Below are 10,161 nucleotides of genomic sequence, written 5' to 3'. Positions count from 1 at the left end.
GTGATGCTGCTATATTTTCATTCCAAGAATCTCCTTTTTGCGAAGCACCGACCGATTCTCATAGCCTATTCTTTTCCCGTTTTCATTGCGACTGTGGTTTCCTTTCGATTGCTTTTTGTTTATCAGTTCATTGATGGATCCTGGAGCACTAGGCAAAGAGTTGCCTGCGGACAACCCACTGGAGACAGCGATCTCCAGGAAGCGAGCACCGACCAACGAGTTGACCATGTTGGTGGGCCAACCCATGGAGACGAAGAACTCCAAGAAACAAGCACTGCCCAAAGAGTTGACGATGTTGGCGGACGAACTCCTCAAAGAAAGTTGGAAGAACAGCAAGGGCCCCACCGTGCCTACCCCAGAAACTCTGATGGCCACCTTTGCGAGGCTCAAGGCCGAGTTTGAGGAGATAGTCGCCGTTGAGAAGCAGTATTCCCCTGGCAAGGTGATGGCCCCCCATCGAGGATGAGGAGATAGCCCCCGGAGGGATGGGATCCCCCGATGAGCTGCACAAGGTAAAAAAATAATGGCTTATTACCGAAAGTTGTGGTTTTTGATTATTTGCAATGTGCTTGCTAATATGTTAGGGTTGTGCAGGTGCCGGTGGACGTCCTTGATGATTCCGATGTCGCGGCCCGTCCTGTGGACAACGCCCCAGAGATCGTTTTCGATGTCGCGGTCCGTCCTGTTGGCATCGCCCCGGAGATCGATTCCGATGCCGCTGTCCATCCCGTGGACATCGCCCCAGAGATCGATTCCGATGTCACGGTCAGTCCTGTGGACATCGCCCCAGAGATCGATTCCCATGCCGCTGTCCGTGCCGTGGTCATTGCCCGAGAGATCGATGACAAGAAATAGTTGGTCGCGCTAATCCTTCAGGGTAGTTTGCATTGCCCTATGTTTAATTACCAGAACAATGCGTGTTATCAAACCATCGTAGGGCTAGTGCACTGTCTTGTGTGGGCGGTACTTGCTACTTTTGTTTGATAGTGAATCATGCGAACCCTCTCCGAGTTATGGAAACAGATGTATCCTCACCAGCTTTTGATGTAATATATGGCATGCTTAGATGTAAGTTTGAACTGCTTATCATATCAGCAGGGCTTATTTGATGATTCTTGGTGTTAGTAGGCTAGCTACTGTGCGAGCTATAGTACTTGCAAAACACTCACCGAAGAGAAATGTTGGGGCTGATGAGCTCATGGTACGCTTATACTGATCCGTCGTCGATCGGCCAATAGCCCAAGCTCCTAAAATTGTAGGCTTAGCGATCGTTCAGACAATAGTTGACACGGATACATTCAGGCCTCATTTGGTTCATAGGTTAGGAAAATCGTAGCAAAAGTACAGAGACCTACAACACAAAATCATAGCAGTACAGAGACGTCCCTCCGTTTCAAAATAGATGAGTCAACTTTGTACTACTAACTTCGAAATGGAGGGAGTACAGATCCTAGGCGGGCTAGTTTGGCCTAGTGGGTTTTAGTGATATGACGTGGTACATTGCCGTCCAGTCTTCGCGTGTGGTAGCAGTACTGCGGGTAGAGTAAGTTTTCTTGAAGAAGCGGAATTCAACAAAGTCATGATGGTTCCTTCGTCCGACTAACTTACTGTGGGAAAGGTTGAGCCTGCGCTACGACCAGGATAATTTTGTGCATGGCAGGCGGACCGGGATGGTCGACGTCCCACATGTCGGTGAATGAAAGTATTCTTTCCGATATAGTGGACGAGCAACGAGTATTCATTGTTTATTTTGGATGAAACCTATTGTCTCCACTGTTACGACGGAGGAGTGTGAAACACGGCAGCCCAGTGAACTTGGCATGTGCACCACCCCCTCCTTCCTCATGTAATACTACCATAGTGTTGACTATAAGGTTACAACTTTTTCTCACTTTCTCTCTATCTATTTCCTCTCAAATGTTTTTACCTTTCTTTTTTAGACACAATTGTTTTTATGCCTCTTTTTTTAGAATTAGTTTTTTATACCTAGGAGCACGTGTAGAGACGAGCTCCTGCAGATCCCACTCCTTGACTTTGTCAATGCCTCTCTCTCCTCCACATAAGTGGGCTTGTCGAGAAGACAAGAGATGATCTCTTAGCACAATATGTTTCACCATGTTTTTAGGAATAACTAGTTATTGAAGATAAGGCTAAGAGATGATCCATTGTACACATGTTTTTTTGTCATCTCTAAATTACATGCAAGACTTATGATAAGACTATCTCATCAACCATTGTACATGCCCTTTATAGCCCAGAATTTTACTGGTAGTACTTGCTATGAATGCGGGCAACTGGCCTCTGAGGGGGAGCGCGCGCGGGGAGGTGGTGGGGTGGGGGAGGGGTTCTGGTGGGCCAGGGCGGTAAGAAGCGGGCTTGGAAGGGGTGCGGACTCCCGCATGGCCCACCTCACATTATCACCACATATTTCTTGGAGTCCGTGCACGGCGGGCGGGCGATCTCTTCTCCCTCCCCCATCTCTCTCCTCTCAGCCGACGCCCGCCGAGTGATTAGATTTCGGCTATCAATGGTTTATTCAATTGCAGTCCCACATGTCAGTGAAAATGCAGGACAACGCGTGTCCCCTCTGGTGAGCGGCGTGCGAGCCGGACTGTCGGGGGTGCGACGTGAACGTGATGCGTACGAGTTGTAAGTGTGCTACCTTTTCCTTTTGAACTTGCAAAGCGTAACATTTTTGTGCGATCGATTGATAGAGATCCAGAACAAAATGACAAGGGCGGTGCTTTCCCGCACGTTAGGCGGGCTAGTTTGAGTGATATGATGTGCTATAGTGCCGTCCACTTGCTCCATTTTTATGTAAGCAAGAGTCTACACTCTTACGTGGGAGGAGTGCGAAACACGGCGGATCTGATTTTGATCGAGTGATAACTGTTCCCTGCGAAATAATGGAACACTGTTAGCGATTATAGCATGATAGTTAGGGCATCTCCAGCGCTGGCCCTCAAATTTACACCGGCATCTGTCCGAGGACACTGGTGGATGCCATCCAATGCTGCCCACATACCTTTCGACAACTATATGAACTAACCGGACGAAATTCGTGCAAACAAAGCAAATTTCAAATTGACCGGATGAAATTCATTACATTTCGAGAACTTTTCCTATAAACTGGACGAAATTCATTACATATTTCACACAAACCGTACTAAAACCTACTGTAAACCTAATCTAAATGATCGTCGGGCCCCGACCACCATGTCCGGCCATGAACCGAGAAAGCCGGCCATTGCCTTTGCCTCCTCCTTATCCGCCTCGATAATCTCCTCCTCCGGAGCACAAGGTTATGTAGATTTCCGCCTCCACGTCGCCGTCAAGCAGCTAATCGGCCGCCGATTTTTATCCTACCAAGCTTGGCATCGACTGAGTGGAGGAGCGGTGGCCTTCCTGGGACCAGAGCGGTGGCGACCTACCGTGTACTACTCTTCCTCGTTGCCGGCTGCGCCCGCGCACGCGCGCCAGCTTAGTGGTCGTGGCGGCGGAGGGCGGCCGGGGGGGGGGGAGCCAGCGATCTCCTTCGTCTTCTCCTACGAGAGTACGTCCAAGAGAGCTTTGGAGCGCGTCCGGAGCGGAGCCACCGATGCCTTCATCTGCTCCTGCGACAGTACGTCCAAGAGAACTCTGGAGTGCCCGGAGGCCATGGTTGGAGTGGTGCCAACAGAAGGAAGGGACCGGAGGAGAATGAGTGTGGGTCTTTGGCTATGGCTGGGAGCTTTGGCTCAAGTTAATATAGCGGTCGAATGGCAATGAGCTGTGACAAACGGATGGACTGCTGGCACCGGAGTAGGTTCGTCGGTAGCCGTGGTGTCATTAACGCGGAGAAGTCGCTTGCACCGGGATGCAGCGCGGGTGGCGCTCTCTCGGCCGTCGCGCTGCTGCAATGCCGGCGCTAGTGAGAGGTCGCGTCGGGCGTGAATGCGGACGCTACTTCAGTGACTTAACCGCAGGTGCGTTGTCTCACTGACATGTGGGCCCAACGGGCATTAGGCCCGCATGTCAGTGACACACCAACTGCATATGCAGTTAAGGCCGGTGAATGCAGCATTGACGTTCTGGAGAGACGGTGATCGTTTCAGGCGGGAAGCGCGCGCTAGCGATGGAAGGGGTTTTGGTAGGCCAAGGCGGTCAGACGCTGGCGTGGTGGTAAAATGTGAACTCATGGATGATGAGCCTTTGAAGCGTATGCGGCACGTATTGACAACCAGACGTCCATGCAACCACTCTTGTCGCCAGCTAGCATTCGATGACCACCATTAGACACCACACAACCATACATAACTTACGAATAATGGACGAATCGATCAGACACACACTCGTGTGCAGTGGCACTATGATCGGTTGCTCACGATAGTACATACTCCGCACCATAGTATCCTCTCTAGCTAGGTTGTTTTATAGATTGTCGTTGTGATGGACGATATACATGAGCAAGGCGCCGAGTCACGAGTATGACCGTTGGTGTTGAGCCAGGTGAATACATGCTCGGTGTTCACGGAGGCCTCCAGCAAACGTCTAAACAGTAATGTCACATACGCATAATTTTGGTTTTTATTTCTTTCTCCACTGACAGGTAGGCCCGCATAGATAGATAGATAAAGAACACGAGCTGATGAGGCGCATGCGTACTGTTTGACTGGTCAACCAGACAAATACGGAGCTATACGCTGAGCCAGTGACCGTATAATCACCATATCTCGTATACAATGATCAAAGTGAGCTATCAAGACAAGTTCAATGACCGCCAATGCATTTTACTCGGTAATAAATGACCAGGATTGAAGGGGAATCCAAATTTCCTTCGTCTTCTGTCCTTGAGCTCTTGACAAACCAATGCACTTTACGGTTGTCCGGCCACTCCACCCCAGAGCTGTCACCAAGCGTCGTTCATGCCATCGCGCCGCACACTAACCGGTAAGGAAGCGATGGCATCCCGCCGCGCGGAGTTCCTCGCCGCACACGACCGCACACAGAATGGTAGGCAAGCGGTGGCATCCCATCGTGCCGAGTTCATCGCCGCTCGCGACCTCACACCTATGTGGGCGGAATTTGAAGCTGCCAAGGCCGAATGGGCGGTAGAGCAAGAGGCGGCCAAAGCCGCACAGAGGGAGCGAAAAAGTCAGAAAGCACTCAAGAAAAGAGAGGCCCGCCGCCGCAAGAAAGAAGAGGACGCACGCGCGGCTGCGGAGAGGTCGGCGGAGATCCAAGTACGGTGGGGTGTCGCCGACAAAGCCGGGAAGGAGAACGACGGCGTCTGGCCAGCATGTGAGAAGTAGTAGTACTAGTAGTTAGTGTGTGTGTCTGTGTCGCCCGTACATTTGTTTAATTAATTACGAGCATGTAACAGTACTACTAGTTACTACTATAGTTTTTAGAGAAAATTACCAGTACATTAGCCTAGACTCAATGGAAAAATTCCTATCCTATGCATCAAATGGCATATCTTTCTCTATAGGAATTGAGATGCATGTCATCTCACTTCCTATGATTTTCATATTCCTATAAAATTCCTATCCTATGAACCAAAGGAGGCCTGTGCTGGAGTAACTACTGTAGCTAGCAGTACTGCCGGTACTGTAGTTTTCTTCAAGAAGTGGAATTCAAAGTCATGATGGTTCCTTCGTCCGAGCGACTTCACAGTGGGTAAGGTTGGGCCTGTGATTTGACGACTCATTAGTAATTACTGTGGCGCGACGACCGGGGTGACTCTCCCTTGGAGTTCTGCGGGCATGGCAAGTGGACCAGGATGGTCGACGTCCCACATGTCGGCGAGAGGAAGTATTCTTTCCGATATCGAGGAGCAAGGAAACCGCGTGGTATAGTATCACTTTATTTTTTATTTCTAATGAATGCTAGCGTTTCAACTCTTACGACGAAGGAGTGCCAAACACACGGCATGTGCTAGATGTCGCACACGTCAGCGAAAGGAGTGGGACATGAACAGCGTGGTAGAGCGTCTCCACTTCTGGGTCGGAGACCACACGTAGTAGTACTACTGTACTAGTGGTATGAACGATACAAAGTGCGACCCGGAGAGAAAGACACATCTAGTTGGAAGGTCTCGAGGCATACACGTAAACAAATATAAAACCTAATATGTGCCTCCAATTAATATAGTAGTAGTAGAGTACTTAGTCACGTACTCCATAACATCACCGGGCATTGCACGTACAACATTTAGTGGTAGTAAGAGACAAATGCCTATATGCCACGCATGTTCATACTATTTGTGCCTTTCTACTTCACTTACTGCGCTACGTTACACAGGTTCGCACGTCCACTCCTGGGTACATGTCCATCTCGTAGTTCCAGTCCCACGTGTTCTTCATATAGATGGAACGATCCTTGCATGACACGTGCACCTTGATGCTAGATGTGTCGCGTGTTGGCAAAAGGATGAACAAAGCTCACGTAAAAAAATAGAGTGGAAGAACATAGATTCCCGACGACCGAGAAGGAGCAAGGAACCTCGAGGTGGAGCATCTGCACTCATAATATTTTATATTATTCAGCGATATAAAGTCAACCAATCATCTCCACAGTGGACTGGAAGAGTACAAAACACGACAACCCAGTGTAGTTACATCATACTAGTACATGGCTAACCCACGCTATCACCATATTTCTTGGCTTCCGTGCGACACCTATCTCTAGTAATCCAGCTGCCCGTATCGCTTCTCCCTCCTCGTCTCTCTCAAAGGCCCTGTTTGGATACTCTAACTCAGTTAAAGGTTAGAGTTAGATTCTAATCCTGAACTAACCATGAAGTAACTCTAGCGAAAGAGGTGTTTGGATGACAGGGTTAGATGGAGCGCGGATACGGCGAGGTGCCTTCATGGGCGGTGCGAGAGGGAGGGAGGGAGGGAGAGGACGAGAAGCTTCGAGGAAGTGGGGAGGGATCTGCTACGGGGAGAGCGAGAGAAAAATGTGTTTTTTAGTGTCCCGAGAAGAACTAACCCAAATAAGCACCTGTTGGGTGGGTTAGATTTTTTTTGGGTTAGTTGAGTTCAAACTAACCCAAACTAACTCTAACACGTGGATCCAAACAGTAACCCAAACTAACCCTCCTGTTTGGATATTTTTGGGTTAGTTGAGTTCAAACTAACCCAAACTAACTCTAACACATGGATCCAAACAGTAACGCGCCATCAAATCGCATAGCCCCACCTTTCAAGCAGTAAGTAAGTTGAATCCGCTACTCCCTCACCCTCCTCGCCTCTCTGTCAAACCGCCTACGTGAAAACTGTCGCGCATACTGCCCGGGAAAAGCCCCGCCCTCAACTTTTAACTACGCGAAAATAGTTCGAGCTTGTTCGTTCTATATAAATACTAGTGCTGTATGTTTATTCACCCGTGGGGTTGTTCAATGAATGGAGGGCCGGGGAGCACAAGTGAACAATACTACCACTAGTAGTAGTAAGTAGGAGTCGTACAGGTAGTCACCTTAAATAGAGAGTTTCTTTTCTTTAATGCCACGTACACAAATTGAAACGCTTGTTGTGGAGAGAAAAAGATAATCACTCCACTATATATGTATGCAGGGGCCTGAGCGCTTGCTTTACTAGGGTTGCTCTCTTCATTCTCTCATCCTCTCTAGATATAAACAAGACAGCGGTAGCGACATTTTCTCTCTGCTCACCGCCTGTCACAGATCCGGCCGGATCCCTTCGGCTGGTGTGTGTAGAGGACTAGGTGCATCGTTCACGCGGTCATCGCCGGCGAGGGAGGAAACCCACAGCTGCCGTACGGGCCCAATCCTCTGCCCGTGTCGTTCTCTCCGACACAGCGCTGGCTCGGGAGGTCCTCCGACCCTTGTTCCTCCCTGCCGTATTGTCCACAGATCCGACCTACCGCCGCCGACATCCCGACGACCCTCAGGTATAAGTTCTTCAAATGCGGCCTTGCTCTACTGCCCCAGCTCCCCACATGTCTGCATGTGCATCTTTTTCTACTCCCATCAGCTCTTCCAAAGCCACCTAAATTTTTAGTATTATTAGAGGTAAAGCTACTTCATGCATTCGAATCTAGGGCTTTGTTCAAACAACGAAGAAAGGGGGGAAAGTTGTAGCATGAATGCAGGACTTGATTCAAAGAGGAAATAATATGGTGAAAGTAGTAGAGACCGGATACCAAACCGGTCTCTTGGTTGAAAAGGGAAATAATGGGAAAACGCAGTACAAACTGGATAAGGAACAGATCTATTATTAGTTGAAAAAAGGATAGAAAGTGGCGGCTGGTGGACAAGTCAAAAGAGTATGTCCAGGATTAGATTTGTTGCCCTCACATAGTAAAAGGTCTCCAGGATTAGAATTGTTGCCCTCACATAGTAAAAGGTCTCAGGATTAGATTTGCTGCCCTCACATAGTAAAAGGTCTCCAGGATTAGATTTGCTGCCCTCACATAGTAAAAGGTCTCCAGGATTAGAATTGCTGCCCTCACATAGTACAAGGTCTCCAGGATTAGGTTTGCTGCCCTCACATAGTAAAAGGTCTCCAGGATTAGATTTGCTACCCTCACATAGCATGAACAAACTCTGCATCACCACTTTATGCCTCCTTGTAGGTACATTGTGCTGATGCGTCCACTGTCGCATGTCCTTATACCAACCTTTTGCTGTTGTTAATGTAAGGGCGCATGTAAAATGAAGCAATCACACTGTTACCTTAGGGACATGTCTAACCAGTGTTATTGTTAATCTAATGCCTCCAGTGATAAGATGCAATTAAACTGTGTTACAAATGGCACTCCTGCTGTTTTCCCCAGTATGATAAGTAAGTTGCTCCTTTACGCTGGTGAGTGTCCTGGTGTCCCCACGGTCCCATGCCCTTAAACCAACTCTTTAGCTGCTGTTGATTTACTGTATCTGGTAAACAAGCAATGCCACCATTAAAGTAATCCCATATTTGAGGAATCTCATTGTTGATCGTAATGCTTCTGGTAACATGAAGCATTGCTGACGTTTTAAAATTTCTACTGTCCTTGCGTGATTGCCATGAACATAATTAAGATGCTTCTTTTCATTTCGTATATGTTTCGTATATTCTTATTGACCAGCAACTGTTTACTTTCTATCTTTCTGTGCAGATAGGGATATCCATTTCACCTTGTTGCTATTGTGACCTTTTGGTGAACTGCACAAAACACTTTTTTTGGAATGAGTGTCTTGTGCAGTTCAACTAAAATGTCACGTGGGCAACATCTCTCAATTTTGGTGGAATTGCACAAAATGGTGATTGGAGTTTCCAAAATCTCCGTCAAGTTCTGCTGGTAATCTCGTGCAACATTTTATTAGCCTTTGCAAGATGAGCCGTCACTGTCACCACAATGTCACTTTATTTTAGTGGAACTGCAGAAAAGGATAAGAAAATTATAGTTGCACCTTACATGAGCCGGACAGCCAACATTAATGTTCCTCAATTTTAGTGCAACTACTAAAGAAGAATCTGCCAGCTCACGAGAGCAAGTACTTCTTGCTAGCTGAATGATGCAATCTTTGCTTCATTTCAGGTGAACTGCAGAAAAAGGCGCATGAATTGAATCATGGAAGTCTAGGCAGGCCTCATCTGAGTGGAGCTGCAGGTTGAGTAAAGGAGGCCACTATTAAAGTGAAATCATGCTCTCCTGGTTTGTGCTGTGCAAACAGTAATACTCAACTACAGATGTTGTGACGGTCAAGAGCATTCGCCAAGTTCTTTGATTGTATGACATGGCTAGCCAAGATGGATTTAATCCCGATATTCACTTTATCAAAAGGCTCTAATGGGTTGGTTCTGAATCTTGCAAGCTGGGAATCAATGAGATGTGTAGACATATTTGTTGTACTTATTATTTGAATCTTATTTGTTGGTTCTGAATCTTGCAAGTTGGGAATCAATGAGATGTGTAGGCATCTTTGTTGTACTTATTATTTGGATCTTATTTGTTGATTCTGAATCTTGCAAGCTGGGAATTAATGAGATGTGTAGGCATCTTTGTTGTACTTATTATTTGGATCTTAATTGTTGGTCCTGAATCTTGCAAGCTGGGAAACACGACATGATGATGCAGAGGACAACAACCATAACAAACAGTTCAAACTTGGTAGTATTATCTTTGTGAAAGTGCGACAAATGTGCTGATCATGTGCGTCCTGAGAATAATAATTCT

The sequence above is a fragment of the Aegilops tauschii genome, chromosome 3 (genome assembly GCF_002575655.3).
Source record: "Aegilops tauschii subsp. strangulata cultivar AL8/78 chromosome 3, Aet v6.0, whole genome shotgun sequence".
Classification (NCBI taxonomy): Eukaryota; Viridiplantae; Streptophyta; class Magnoliopsida; order Poales; family Poaceae; genus Aegilops; species Aegilops tauschii.
This window is presented reverse-complemented; position numbering follows the sequence as displayed.